Here is a 16,443-nt window from a genome sequence, read left to right on the forward strand (position 1 = left end):
TTGTGAGTCTCTTTGTGGGGCTCCTGTCTACTCCATGTCCTTCTATCTGCCCCCTTCTTCTTCCGTAAGATGCCGTGCACTCTGCCCAAACTTGGCTGTAAGTCGCAGCATCAGCTTCAATCTCCTATTGGATAGAGCCTTATAGAGGACCCTCTGTATTAGGCTCCCATCCTGTTTTCTCTCTTCCATCGCATCTGGTATCTATCCTCTTGGCCATTCTGAATGAGATTTAAGCAGCTCTCTAGGGTCCTCCTTAGTGTTTAGCTTCTTTAGGTATGTAGATTTTAGTATGGCTATCCTATACTATAGGGCTGATATCCGCTTATAAGTGAATGTATACCATGCCTGTCTTCCTGTTTCTGGGTTACCTTACTCAGAATGATCTTTTCTAGTTCCATCCATTTGCCTAAAATTTTCATGATTTCCTTGTTTTTAATAACTGAATAGTATTCCATTGTGTAAGTGACACAATTTCTGCATCCATTCCTCCACTGAAGGACATCTAGGTTACTTCCAGATTCTGGCTTCTGACACATATTGCTTTTCTCAGTGTTTGTCTGTAAGGATAATGGCAATGGATACTTTATTAGCTTGAGTTAGTAACTGCTTCACAGGACATTGATGAAAATGCTAAGTTTTATACTGCTAATAAGTGTAAAAATATTCAATTATAATACAACATAGGTGGAAGAAAAACAAAGCTTTATTTTTAATGTTCCTTCACATTAATATATTTATTAATTAGCAGTACAAAAGGTGCTCACACAGTCTGTTTTCTGAATTACAAACTTTTCTCTCCTTGATTGTCTCAGGCAATCCTAAATAAAATGTTTAATATGACCAGGTTCTGTAAGAAGAATTGGCTCAGTGTGAGGCATATCTAGTTTTGTAATCCTTTTTGGAAACCTGACAAAGGATAGGCTGTTCTCTTGGAATCAGGTCACAATTCTGAATGGAAATACATTGGATATAGATGACCAAATTCTTGCTTTCTTTTTTTTTTCCCCAGGCCAATCCTTTTTGTTTATTGTTGAACAAGCAGCAGCTCAGGTTCTGGGCCACTGGACTCCTCCTCGCTCACCAGCTCCTCTTACTTCTGGCTGAGCTCCTCTGCATCCCAGAGAGGTGTCCTCCTCACTGGAGGTCCAGGTCCTTACTGGTAAGTCCAACCTGCCCCCAGCCACAGCCTTCACTTGACTTATTTTTTTTTTCTTCTCAATGCAGTTTATTCAGGAACCTTGAACAATCTTCTGACCCTGGGGAAAGCCAGCCCATAGCTTAAATAGCCTCTGGGTAGCCAACCCCAGCGTGCCTTGTGGGCTATGCAGATAGGTCCACATACACAGAAGCAAGCCAGATCCTTGACCTTAATGAAATATGGAGTTGTTTGTGACAGAGAGCACTCACCATCGGGAAAGTGGAAGTTAGAAACCAGCTCCATCTTTAAGGCACGGCATTCCGCAGCTCTCTACAGTTCCCCCTTTTTGTTTTAGACACATCAGGCAAGAGTAGAGGTCTGATCTCTGATATTAGAAATAAATTGGGACTTTGTACCAATGTTCATTTAGGTGTCATCCACCCAAAGAGCATCAGACCAGTCCGATACCTTTTTCTTAGAGGCGGGACCTGGGGCATCAACCCGCATGCAATCAGACTTGCTCTTCTCTGGGTCGAAAGCGGCTGACCCTGAGTGCAGTGCTTAGCCTCGCATCCTGAGCGTAACATTTTAGCTTTTTATGGTAGCCAACCATGCTTGGGGAGACTGTCCTGCTTCAATGGCTGTAAGGCCTGAATGGTCATGGCTGCATTACGCTGTTGTGAGACTCTAATCTAGCACATATACCACAGGCAAACCAAGGAGACCAACACCAGAAGGCCTGCTAACTCTATGCCCGCCCATTCCTTCAGATGATTCATGGCTGCAGCAATCCATGATGATAATCCTGTGGCTAGTCCTGCATCCACTCTGGTAGAATTTGCCATAACAATGGCCACTCTCAGTTGCTCCATTGTAGTATCGATTCTTCAGTCCAACTAGACAATTGTTTAGACAGATTTGCAGCACGGGAAAGATTCTCATATTGTATGCTAGTGACACAAAGTCCAGCATACTTTCATTGACAGCCAAGTTGAGCGATTTACCATAGGGTATCAATTTGCTCCTGCAAGAGGTCAATCCTCTGATTGAACACCATCAAGCCTCCTTTTAGTTGAGTATTAATTCCTTTTTGTACATCTAGAGCATGAGCTACATTGGCTAAAAGATTATTTAGGGTCTGAGCAGTCTGCATAGTATGACTCATGGCTAATGCCGCGGTGGTAGCTCCAACAGCCATCCCACAATGAGATGGCAGTAACAATGGCGGCTGTAATTCCAAGATCCCTTTTCTGTCTGAAGAGAGTCATAGCATGAGGGGCATCAACGGGCACAGGCACCCAGCGAGGCATGCGAGTAACCAGGGCATACCTAAATTCGCTAGCATTCCGGCATTGGGCAAGAAAGCAAGTATCATTACCACAATTACTTGGCTCTATCTGGCTATCAATGAATAAAAATGGGGGTTATAAACAAACAGGTGTGGACTTATAGGAAATATTATGAGAAGCCTTAACCCCTTCGTTGGAACATCCTGCATCAGTTCTAGAACTAGCAGTGGTGGTGTCCGAGGTCTGAGTAGGTTCAGGAGACCATTGCCCCCAGGGATGAGACGTAAAGCCTTCTCAGGAAACCACAGTGATGTCTACTCCATGCCACAAGTCCACCCATATTGGAAACACCCTTATACCCATAATAAAATCCCCTTTATTAGTCACTCTGCAGTTCAAATCTCTGATGTTGATCAGATAGAGCCAAGGATAATGCTGTTTCTAGTCTTTGGCAGGAAACTTCTGATTTGTCTTTTAGTTGTTGAAAACATTCAGCACAGCAAATAATTTTCACCATAAGGGCTCTTTATTGGGCAACTCATTGACACTGGGGATAAGATTTATAATCACATACAAATGAAATAAACATTGGGATACTACATTTCGACTTCAAATGTAGGCGTTGAAACAGTGAGTTTGAAACAATGAAAGCAGAAGGCTAGTCTCCATTTAAGGGTAGGAATCTGTACAGAGATCCATTATGGGCTATTGCAACAGCTTGTACAGTGTCATGTATGCCATGATAGAAGTAGGATCTCAGAGAAAAATGCATGTTTGTAATGTGGTAGCTGATTTTAAAGTATTAATGTAAGCACATGTGTATCAAATATTTACATGGTCTTATTTCTCCCTATCTATCTCTATGTTGACTTAATAAAATCAGGAACAAAAAATTGAAAAAATAAACTAAAAAATAGGTCAGGAAGATTGCAAGTTTGAGGCCAGCCTGGGTCAAACAGTAAAACCTTGTCTCAAACTCACCACCCATAAGAAGAGCATCTTTATTTAATTATAGACCTAAAATGTTACAGTTGTTTCCTTTTCTTAAGGATTTTACAATTATTTCATTGATTTATTCACTTATTTTTATAGTTTTTAATTAGCATAAAATAATTTATTATCATATATATATTTTTATGCTATTTTCACAACTGATTCCCTTAATATATATATATATTTTTATCAAATCAAATACAACAATATTCATGAAAAAATAATTAATGAAAAGAGAAGTCATAAATTTGAAAGTATGTGGATAGTATATGGAAGGTTTTGCAGGGAGTAAAAAAAAGGTTGAAATGTAATCTTATTATGATCTAAAACTAACAAACTAAATAAAATAAAGGCAGAATTAAGCACAAAAACTGAAACCAAATCATATAATCAATAATACATCAATGACATAAACGGAAAAGACAAAAGATGGATGGCTTATAAATGTTTGAAAATTGTTCAAATTTTCAGCCAGTGGAGAAATGCAAACTAAAACTATTTTGAAATTTCAATTCATTTCACTCAGAAGGACTAAGAATAAGACAACAAATATCAAACTTTGGTTAGGTATGAAGGAATACAGATGCTTTCTGATGCAATGGAAATAAGTATGGAAGTTTCTCAAAACAATAATAAACTAAAAGTGGAGCTATAATGTGACCCAGGTCTACCACTCACTTTTGGTATATACTCAAAAGATCCTAACCTGGAAAATAGAGATACTTACAAATCCATGTTCATTATAGTATTGTTCACCATAGCTAAGAAATGGAAGTAACATTGATGAATATCAGTAAATAAACAATAATAAAAATGTGGTGGTGGTCATCATCTGGGTCCCCTAACAGTGGGAATAGAGGCACCTGGGCTGCTTTATCTGACCTCAGTGGAAGAGGATGCTCTTAATCATGAGGCAACTTGATGTGCTGCAGTGGGTTGCTCTGTTCTGTTGCAAGAGAATTTGCAAATGCTTTTAAAGATAGAATGAGATAAGCAAACAGTATTCCATTGGTTGTTTCTCAAAAACAGTGACTGGAGATAAATAGCACCTTAGCACTATATAACAAGCTTATTCCATATCATTTCTGTAAGAAAGAATTTAGTTTATATAATTCCCAGAATACTCCTTCTTGGTGATACCTGTCATTTGGCATTACATTAGGTTCATAGAACAGCACAATATTGGTCACCAACTTGAGTCATAAATGATAACTTTCTGTCACAGTATATTAAATGATTTTGTTCATTTATTAATGGGTGTGTTCATTTATTTTAATTGTACTTTAATCAATGAATATGCAAAAATTTAACTTGCAAAATTTCCACTTGAATTTAGCCCTATAACAAGATGTAATAAGCCTAAGACATAGATGATATACTCCATACTTTATTATTTATTTATTTCCTTATATGTGTATATGTGTGATCTTCAATGACTTTACGTGCACTATTTATGTGCAGGTGCCTGCAGAAGCCAGAAGATGGTGTCAGATACCCTACAATTAGAGTAACAGAGGGTTGTAAGCCACCTGATAGGAGTGCTGGAAATAGATCTCCAGGCCTCTCCAAGAGCAGTAAAAACTCTTAACCACTAAGCTGTGTCTTCAGTTTCCGCATTTAAAAAGAAATTAGACAAAGATAACCTATGTTTAGAAGTCGACACCTTAATGTGATTTATAAACATAATTTTATTGAGAAATAAGAAACATAAAACAAACTATAAAGGTTCACCTTCCCCCCTTGTTTTTCTTTGTAGTTTTATGATCCCCACACCTCAGTACTTATATGCCTATGTCTATGATCATTAAAACTGGCATCTGAATATGAGAGAAAATACAAAGTATTTTTCTTTCTGCATCTGGTTTAGTTTACTTAATATTCTTTCCAGTTCATTCTATTTTCCTGAAAATGTCATAATTTCATTATGAATGTGACCCACAAGCAGGCAATAGAGTCCATGTTAGAAGCAGCCACCATTCGACTTGCTAGCTGACCCACATGAAGACCAAATGGTCCAGCAGCTATGTAAGTGCAGGCACTAAAATTTAATCTATTTAATCCTGAGCAGGGAATGTTAACAATGGTACCTTAATAAATCTCTAAATACATTAGGAAACATTACTTATAACTACGATAGCACTGGCTGAGGTTTTCATAGCATTTGTTGAAGTCATGATAGACACAAAGAATCTTTGGGAAATATGAAAAAAAGAATGGAACAGGTGATAATTTTCAACAGTGATTAATAATGTTATGATAATTTTGGAGTCTTGGATGCTAATGCTTGTATTTTGAAGACCACAGAGACTAAAGCTAGATTCTCAAACCTACCCGTTTCTAGCTTACTAGGTATCATGAGCCACGTGCTTAGACTTTCTGGGCTTCATTTTTCTATACTATAAAATGTTGCTAATGACAATTTCCACCTTGCTTGGTGTGTTAAATGTATGTAACTAACTAGGAATGGTGTGCAGTATATTAAATGCATGAAACAAATAGGGGCTGTTACCAAATTATAGCTTATACCTCAGAATTTGAATCTTTTTGAATTCTTTTTCAGGCCCAGACAGTGGTGATAGCTCACAGCAGTTAAATCAGTTATAGGTATAAATAATAACCTATGGCAGAAACCTGGAACTGGGTTCTCTCCAATATCCTCAGTTCTCCTTACTAGGGTATTAGTTGCATGTGCTGTTAAAGAGACATCACCTTGACATATAAAACACAGGGTGACTTTAATCTGAAACATTGATCAGAAACCTGCTTTATAATAACAATAAATACTTTTAGCTTTTTAATAATGTCTGGTGTCCCCTGTTTTGCATAAAGCACTACGCATGCCTCAGAAATTATGGGAAAGGCACTATAATGATCCCTGTGTTACACATGGGAATAAGGCTGCCTTGTCTGAAAGGAAAAAGTTGTTTGATATGTCTAACACCACCTCTATCCTTAAGGTTCTCAAGCAAGCAAGGACCTTACAACTCTCTCTCTCTCTCTCTCTCTCTCTCTCTCTCTCTCTCTCTCTCTTTGTATGTGTGTGTGTGTGTGTGTGTGAGTGTGTAGGAGGTGTCTACATATGTGCAGACGTATGTGTTTGCATTCAAGGGCATTATGTATGGATTGTAAATCAATTAATTTTTCTATGAGATCTTTCTGTGATTGTGCCCTTGTCTACTTTGTAAATATTGGTTTTTGCATATGAAGAGTTTGTTACAGCTAGCAAACCAGAAATGTATTTCATCTAACATTCATAACAACAGCTTTTCCTTTTGAACAAAAATAAGTTTGATATGAATTCTCAAACTAGAATTTTGACAAGTAGGTAAGAAAAGATGAGTAAGCACAATTAAATTCACTATGCTGCAAAACAGACATTTTAAAAATATTGCCTTTGATACTAACATGCCAACAAAGTAACTGTTAGGGTGTTATTGGTCCTCTTGCCCTAAAGGACAAACATATCATGTTGACAATGAGTGGTTTCTTCCATAAAGTAATGATCAGTGGCCTTCTTTTTCTTTCACAGAAAGTTTTTAAACTTTGACTGGGAGTGTCAGACCATTTCTAATTCTCTAGAGAACTGTCTATTCATTCTAGAAGGTGTTTCCATATCATCCCCACTTGAACTCTGTTTTGTGAAATTGCATGCTGTATTATTAGTTTCTATTGAGAAGGAAATGTAGAAGCCCAACAGCTTGAGAGGCGAAAATAGAATAAAGCACAGGCACTAGAAAGCAAATTTGGACAATACATAACAAAATAGATTTCATAAAATGTCTGAACAGAATAAATTTTATAAACACACTCTAATGCAAGGATTCAATCACTCATCTCATCACTCAAAATATGTACAAGGATATATTGAAGTCTAAGATGATACAAAAGAAGATGGGATGAGCACAATTGGGTATAGAAGTGAAGATGTTAAAAGTTGGGTGCACATAAATACATCAGTGCAGATAGTTACCATAGAAGTAATTTAAAAATGGCTATCTCCAACAGCCGCCAATGAGATGGCAGTAACAATGGCGGCTGTAATTCCAAGATCCCTTTTCTGTCTGAAGAGAGTCATAGCGTGAGGGGCATCAACGGGCACAGGCACCCAGCGAGGCATGCAAGTAACCAGGGCATACCTAAATTTACTAGCATTCCAGCATTGGGCAAAAAAGCAAGTATATTTACCACAATTACTTGGCTCTATCTGGCTAATAATGAATAAAAATGGGGGATATAAACAAACAGGTGTGGGCTTATAGGAAATATTATGGGAAGCCTTAACCCCCTCTTTGGAACTTCCTGCATCAGTTCTAGAACTAGCAGTGGTGGTGTCCGAGGTCTGAGTAGGTCTGAGCGGCTGTTGGAGCTACCACCGCGGCATTAGCCATGAGTCATACTGTGCAGACTGCTCAGACCCCGAATAATCTTTTAGCCAATGTAGCTCATGCCTTAGATGTACAAAAAGAAATTAATGCTCAACTAAAAGGAGGCTTGATGGTGTTCAATCAGAGGATTGACCTCGTGCAGGAGCAAATTGATACCCTATGGCAAATCGCTCAACTTGGCTGTCAATGAAAGTATGCTGGACTTTGAGTCACTAGCATACAACATGAGAATTTTCCCTATGCTGCAAATCTGTCTAAACAATTGTCTAGCTATATTTTAGGTAATTGGACTGGAGAATTCGATACTACGATGGAGCAGCTGAGAGTGGCCATTGTCACAGTAAATTCTACCAGAGTGGACGCAGGACTAGCCACAGGATTATCATCATGGATTGCTGCAGCCATGAATCATCTGAAGAAATGGGTGGGCATGGGAGCGTTAGAAGGCCTTCTGGTGTTGTCTCCTTGGTTTCCTGTGGTATATGTGCTAGATTAGAGTCTCACAACAGCGTAATGCAGCCATGACCATTCAGGCCTTTACAGCCATTGAAGCAGGACAGTCTCCCCAAGCATGGTTGGCTACCATAAAAAGCTAAAATGTTACGCTCAGGATGCGAGGCTAAGCACTGCACTCAGGGTCAGCTGCTTTCGACCCAGAGAAGAGCAAGTCTGATTGCATGTGGGTTGATGCCCCAGGTCCCGCCTCTGAGAAAAAGGTATCGGACGGGTCTGATGCTCTTTGGGTGCATGACACCTAAATGAACATTGGTACAAAGTCCCAATTTATTTCTAATATCAGAGATCAGACCTCTACTCTTGCCTGATGTGTCTAAAACAAAAAGGGGGAACTGCAGAGAGCTGCGTAATGCCGCGCCTTAAAGATGGAGCTGGTTTCCGCCTTCCACCTTCCCGATGGTGAGTGCTCTCTGTCACGAACAACTCCACATTTGGCTAAGGTCGAGGATCTGGCTTGCTTCCATGTATATGGACCTATCTGCATTGCCCACATGGCACGCTGGGGTTGGCTACCCAGAGGCTATTTAAGCTGTGGGCTGGCTTTCCCCAGGGTCAGATGATTGTTCAAGGTTCCTGAATAAACTGCATTGAAAAAAAAAAAAAGTGGCTATCATTAGGGAGAGAGAAGGATGCCATACCAGCACAAACAGAGAAACAAAACAGGAATGACAAAATGTTATAAAGGAAATGTCAACTATGTATTTCTAAAAAAAAGATGATATATCCATGGAATAATATATTATAGAATTTTTCTTTTTTTTCTTTTCTTTCTTTCTGTCTGTCTGTCTGTCTTTCTTTCTTTCTTTCCTTCTTCTTTTTTATTTGGTGTTTTTGCCTTAGGATTAGCAATAAAATATCAAAGTGCAGCTCCAGCAGTATTGGTATACAATACACCCTGTCAACTCATAGCAAATCTGAGACATAAGACATGAGTAAAAAAATTAAATCTTTTTTGTTATAGGTTCACTAAAGTTTGTCACTTCTTTGTTACCAGAGCATAGAGTGAATAATACAACATTTATTAAGTGATCTATGAAAATCTCAGTTAAAAGCAAAGGTTTTCACAAAGAACCAAGGACAGATAATAATTGAGCATGTAATTAATCACAACTTGTGACCAAAACAAGACAAGCAATTTTTGCTCTGAGCCCAAGGATGCTTACTATCTTATGCATTTTATATTTTGTTAAAAACAAGGAAACTATAACTATGTCAGTTGCCTTTATTTGGTTATTAGTGTCAAATGAAAACTACAACTAAAGAAGGATTTATGTTTGGTATGAAAGAGATACTAAATTCAGACAGAAGCTAAGTTCCCACTTGAACTTCATCAGTGACTTCTTCTTCCCTCCTCTCTTAATAACTTAATAACTTGAGATAGTAGGTTTACCATACTGGAGAGGTATAAAGAAAGGATAGGACTTTTCAGATGTAAAAGAAATTGATAATATAAACCGAGGCAGATATTTAAGGAGAAGCATTGTAATGTTCATTCAATAGTGCTATTTCAAGGTACTGTTTTTTTTTTTCAGATTCTCAAAATTGTTTATCTCTATTTCTTTCTTGCCTTTTCGTTCTTTATTTCTTCCTAGAGTTTTGCTGTAACTGAAATCTACAATAGAATCAATTCATTGAGAAACCATTGAAATCCTTTACTGTGGTGGACACTTTAGAGGGTAACTAGGTGACTAAAATTTAACCCAATTTAGAGTAATCCCTGCTCTACTAAAAGGGATGACCTGAATTTGATGCTTGCATCCCACAGTGGGAGAATTGAACCAATTCCCAAACACTGTCCTCTGTTTCCTCCATATGAAGGCCATTACATGAACACACACACACACAAACACACACACACACTAGCAATAATAATGAATTTAAATAAAAATAAATGCCCATTGCGCATTGAGTCCTGTTATTTGTACTGATTTATTTTTCTAGCCACATATTAAATTTAGTAGGGATCAGTTAAACTGGCAACAGTTTAAGGGATATGTAAGGCTGGTTAAAGAAAGCAATCCGGGCCTCTTCTGAACTCTAGAGGCTGCAGTCCTAGTAACATTATTACTCTAACATTAGGAGTCCAAGAGAAATAAACTTATGTATACAGATAGGTTGTTGTTATGGCCCTCAACATTTCTTTTCATTTTACTTTCACAGTTTAGAGGAGATTATTTATCTCCAAACTAAAGTGACTCATTTGAAATCAAAGTGGTGTATGCAATTAATTAATTATCACTAGAAAGTTCTTTATTAATCTCCAGAATCAGCAGGACTCCAAGGGAATGCTTCTTAAGCACAGAATAAAATGGACTCCCTGACTTCAGAGCCGCTGGGATCACTTTAGAATTTAGTCCAGCTAAAGTGAGACATCCTAATCATTATAGCTTTAAACAATGCTGTTTTTTAAGGATTCCCACTCTAATCCTGTGAAAAGAGCTAAATAAATCACCAAGTGAACTATACTCAGCCTTTTTCCTCCCCCACACTCACTCTCATGTCATCCCCAGATCAAAGGATCAAAGTGAACTGCAAGTATAACTAGTATTTGCTTCAGTAAAAAAATTAGTTGTCAAAAAAATTTCATTGAAAGGCCTAGATAGTTCACTAGAAATTAGGAGAAATCCCCTCCCTCGAGAAAAAGGCTGTTTTGACAGAATTCAAAAGAATATGTAACTGTTGGGTGTTTTGCAGCTTTGCAACCCAATGTATCTAATATAATGTATCCTTAATCAGCATAAAAGGTTATTTAAATATTAGAAATTTGAGTGTGTCAGTGCTGAATTACTAATTTTTAACTGAATTAATAATTTTTTGTGTATAAAAATATAATCAGAAACTGACTTTGCAAGAAAGGACAAATATCAAAATGAATTGAGAGTAGAGTCTCTACATTCTTGACTTTTTTAGTTGTTGTTTTTTAACCCAGTGGTGCTGCAATTAGCAAATGCTTAGAGAACAGAGCTCCTTTATGACATGCTCAGCTGTGGGAAAGGAACCAACAAAACACCACTTCTGAGAAAAGGGAAGCAAGGTCAGGGAGTGTCATCTGCTGACATTTTTTCCCACTCTCCTTCTCCTCCCATTCACTGAACTAGGCACTAACCTTTGAACTCTGAAAGTATGACAAGGGCTGGTAGGGCAATGGCTGCTGAGCAGTGCCTATAGAACATATGTGACAGTTCTGGTGTCGAGGCTTTGGATTCATCTTCCCTTAACAGAGGCACTTATGGATAAGAGACTCCTTTAAATCCATGAAGGGTGTCAGAGGATTGGAAGACTCAGACTAACAGACAGGCAATAGTGACATAAGCTGAGAAAGTATTGCTGACAGGGGAGATGAAGTAGTGCCTGCAAAATAAAATTCTTCAGATATGGATAGGGATACTATGTGGAAATGATAATTTATCACAAGAATACCACTAGAACTCAACAACAACAAAACACTATATCACATGTTTTCAAGTAGCAGCTAGCAGGTGGGGAAAGCAAAGGACTTCGTAGGCAAGCAAAGGACTCAGATTCACAGCATTTCTCTACTTTTCAGAATCTCCTCATACCTTATTTTTTTTAATTTTATTTATTTTTTTATTTGTTACAATTTGTTCACTTTTTCCATTATTTTTTATTTTTGATTATACTTTATTTACTTTGTATCCCTCCTCTAGTTTTCTTTCTCCTCCCCTCCCAATCTCTTCCTTCCTCTCCCTTCTCCACACACTCCCCTCCCCAAGTCCACTGGTAGGGGAAGGTTATTTTTTCTTCCTTCTGATCCTAGTCTGTTAGGTCTCATCAGGAGTGGCTGCATTGTCTTCTTCTGTGGCCTGGAAAGGCTGCTCCCCCTTCAGGGGAAGGTGATCAAAGAGCCATCCACTGAGTTCATGTCAGAGACACCTCCTGTTCCTCTTACTAGGGAACCCACTTAAACATTGAGCTGCCATGGGCTACATCTGTGCAGGGGTTCTAAGTTATCTCCATGCATGGTCCTTGGTTGGAGTATCAGTCTCAGAAAAGACTTTTGGGCCCAGATTTTTTGGTTCTGTTGCTCTCCTTGTGAAGCTCTTGACCCCTCTAGGTCTTTCATCTTCCCCTTCTTTCATAAAATTCCCTTCACTCTGACTAAAGTTTGGCTATGTGTCTCAGCATTGGCTTTAATACCATGCTGGTATTTCTTGGTAGCACTAGAATCAAAGATGACCTGGATGATAACCAGAGGCTGTTGATATCCAACGTGCCCATAATACAGAAAATACTTTAAGTCTGTATGTCCAAGATCAGGATAATTTGATATCTTTACTATGTTTGTCACACATGCTATTTGTGGAGCTCCTTCTGGTAACTCGATTATTCTGTAAATTTTCATAAGAACACGGTTGTCCTTTGGAATAGCAAAAATCAGCATCGTCCACACCACTACATTCTTGAAGCAAGGAAACTGGGAACTGACATGGATTATAATCTGTACCCTTCTGCTCAAAAAGTGCTCCATCAGGACAGTTCGTGAAATTCTTCTGATTATCTACAGAATGTGGCTTTAGAAACTGTTTCAGGTCTTCAATGAACTTTTCATAAGTACTTGGCTCAGACATACTCTATGTATATTCCAAGGCAGCCGATGTCTTTGGAAAAACCATTAGTCCTGGACTACGAATCTAGTCTCTGTATTTCAGAACCTCATCGTTCAGAGTCTGGAGTATGACCCATATTGTGAATGAGAAGAGTGCAGTCAAGAACCTATAAAAAATTAGGTAAAGAGCAAGATCAGACCCCAGCTCTTAGAGGTCTGCCACAGAAATTCTCTGCTGGTAGGATTGTAAATGAATAGCTTCCACTCTACCAGGATCTAGTGGAAGGACTTCTCCGTCTTCATCATGGTGGGCATATGGAAGGTGAGGTTAATGAAGGCTGTGTGGGACTGGAGGTGACCAGGGACTCGGTGGCATATCCTGGCAACCACAGCAATGCAGTCCAGCGATGGTGATGGAGGATGGCAGGACCGTGGACAACTCTCTGTTATACCACTAGAGGCAACTGCCAGAACTAATTCTTAGAAGCCTAAATGCTTGACTATATACACTCTATAAATAATAATCAATTACTTCATTTAGTATATATGTGTGCATGTATATGTAGTCACATATGTGTATGGATATATGGAGTTGCATGTGTGTGCACTGAGACATCTTCCCAAACCCTCTATTACTTCTAATATAGTAAAAGAATTACATATTTCATTTCCAGTAATCCTGAAGAAAATATTAAAATGCTATCTCAGTTTTATAGACAAGGAAACAAAGACTCAAAAAAGTTAACCTAACCTGTCTAGTAACACAGGTAATAAAGTATAAAAGTAATTCTAAAACCAGATCTCCCTTCATTACACTGCACTCCCCAAACACTATCTACCATACAAGATTGATTATAGTAGAATTTCAACATAACTCTTAGTAGATATTCAGTAAAAGAGCACAATGCCAATACATTAAAAAAAAACTGATTTAAGGAAAGTTAAACAAGTCTATTTTTTACAGCTATTCTGTATTGTATCATAATGGTTATTGAAGAACATCTCTAAATATAAAAAAAAACAGGATACACATTCTGGTTAACAACAACTAAAAAATAAAATAAAATCTCCCTGGACAAGCCCTTCTACAAGCAGGAATCTCAAAGGTATTGTGCCTTTACATCTTAGCTCCACTCCAGCAGAAATGCAGGCTGCCTTCATCTTTTTCCTAGGCAAGGGGAAGAAACTTTACATCCATGAGATTTTCCTAAGATGAAAGCTGTGCTGCCTCTGGGACAATCCATGACCTCCTACCCAGAAGGGCAGCTGAGCATGATGAGGAAGGTCTCTGTCTCTCTGATTCCCAGGGCCTGTCATTTCCCCGGAGCTGGTTAGGTCTTGGGATTGGAGGAAAAGAAGCCCAGTCTAGTCTAAAGAATTGATACTGAATGGGCTCTGTTGTTCTAGCAGGGAGGAGGGGTAACACTGTTCCTTGGCTACATGCCAGTCCTGAAGTAAGTACTGTATATGGTGAATCATTGTCAGCATCAGAGTTGCCAGATGCTGGTAAAAACATTGATTTCTCAACAACTCTTTGGTCTCTCATCTCAGCTCCCGCCTCTGCCTTGCTGTTCTTAACCACTTTCTATGTAGATACTTAACCAATCTTCCTGAAGTAGATTTAAAACTCAATCGTTCCTCTGCGTAAAATCCTTCAGCAATTCCAGAAATGGATGCTCTGAGAGGTTAATTAACTTGCTTTGGGGCTCATGGTTCTTATTTCCTAGAATAGAGCCTTGACACAGTTCAGGCTTATGCAAGGGCTGGTATCTTTAAACTGGCTGCTTTGATGTATGATTAGTAATCTAGATCTTACCCAAGTGCTTATTTAACCCTTGTCTGAGTACTATAAATTAACACTGCAGTTAAAATTAATCTATCTCATACAACTCCAAGATTGCTCCTTCATATGACCCCTTCCATTTGCATTATATATTTTTTCACACAGTATATATTTCTTTTTTATTCTTTTTTAATTTTTTTGATTAATTACAACTTATTGAACTTTGTATCCCAGCTGTTGTCTCCTCCTTCATCCCCCCCCCAATCTCACCCTGCCTCCCTCTTCTCGCATACTCCTCCCCCAGTCCACTGATAGGGGAGTTCTCCTTCCCCTTCCATCTAACCCTAACCTATCAGGTCTCATCAGGACTTGCTGCATTGTCTTCCTCTGTGGCCTGGCAAAGCTGCTCCCCCCTCAGGGGAAGGTGATCAAAGAGCCAGCCACTGAGTTCATGTCAGAGACACCTCCTGTTCCCTTTTCTAGGGAACCCACTTGGAGACTGAGCTGCCATGGGCACATCTATGCAGGGGTTCTAGGTTATCTCCATGCATGGTCCTTGGTTGGAGTATCAGTCTCAGAAAAGACTCCTGGGTCCAGATTTTTTTTTCTATTGCTCTCCTTGTGGAGCTCCTGTCCTCTTCAGGTCTTTCTAACTCCCCCTTTTTTCATAAGATTCCCTTTACTCTACCTAAAGTTTGACTATGAGTCTCAGCATCTGCTTTAATACTCTTCTCGGTAGAGTCTTTCAGAGGCCCTCTGTGGTAGACTCATGAGATACAGATTACTGTGCTTTGTTAATAACACACAGCATAGGGCCTAACCTATAATAAATGTATGCTGAGTTCTTAGACATTGGAAAATTGTAGATTAAAACTACTTTAACATTCCCAGGATGCCCACAAACATCATCCATTCTATTTGTTCCCCCAGACTCAATCCTCAGGGTTATCCCTAGTGCTGCAATACAGCAACAGCTGCAGCCTCCCCTACCTCATGAGCCTCAGGACACACTTCCTTAAATACTGCAGTCCACTCCTTTCCCTTCCCCCTCTTGTCACTGTGTCCCAGTTCTTAATTTGAACAGACACACCCTGCTAGAAGACCAGGCAGGCTGTCAAAGAACCTTCTCTACTCTTTCTGTTCCTCCAGCCCCAGTTCTCAGGGTCACTCCTAGCACTGCAACAAACCACTCCCAACCTAACCCCTTGCCTGAGTATTAATATTTTCAGATGATATGCTAGTATACATAAGTGGTCCTAGAAATAATACCAGGGACAGCTGGTTAACATTTTCAACAAAGTAGATAGATACAAGATCAAATAAGCAAACAAACAAAAAAATCAATAGCCGTGACATCCACAAATGACAAAGAGAAAGATAAAGAAATCAGAGAAATAACACTCTTCACAATAACCTTTTATAATATACAATATCTTTGAATAACTCTAAGCAAGTTAAAGACATATATGATAAAACCTTCAATGCCTTTGAAGAAAGAAATTGAGCAAGATATCACAAGTTGGAAAGTTCTCCCATGATCATGGATCAGTACGATTAACAATCTAAAGGGTCATCCTACCAAAAGCAATCTACATATTCAATGCAATACCCATCAAAATTCAACACAATCCTTTACAGACTTGTAATGAGCAATCCTCAACTTCATATGGAAAAAAAAATCAGGATAGCTAAAACAGTCCTGAAAAATAAAAGAACTGCTGGAGGTATCACCATCCCTGATTTCAAGTTGTACTATGAGCAATAGTAATAAA

The 16,443-nt window shown here is 38.7% G+C and overlaps 1 pseudogene; it reads right to left on the reverse strand.

Moving 5' to 3' along the window:
• Positions 1 to 10,549: 10,549 nt before the first annotated feature.
• LOC110543122 (sodium/potassium-transporting ATPase subunit beta-3-like) lies at positions 10,550 to 13,194 on the reverse strand (annotated as a pseudogene).
• Positions 13,195 to 16,443: the final 3,249 nt, after the last annotated feature.

The sequence above is a fragment of the Meriones unguiculatus genome, chromosome X, assembly GCF_030254825.1.
Source record: "Meriones unguiculatus strain TT.TT164.6M chromosome X, Bangor_MerUng_6.1, whole genome shotgun sequence".
NCBI lineage: Eukaryota > Metazoa > Chordata > Mammalia > Rodentia > Muridae > Meriones > Meriones unguiculatus.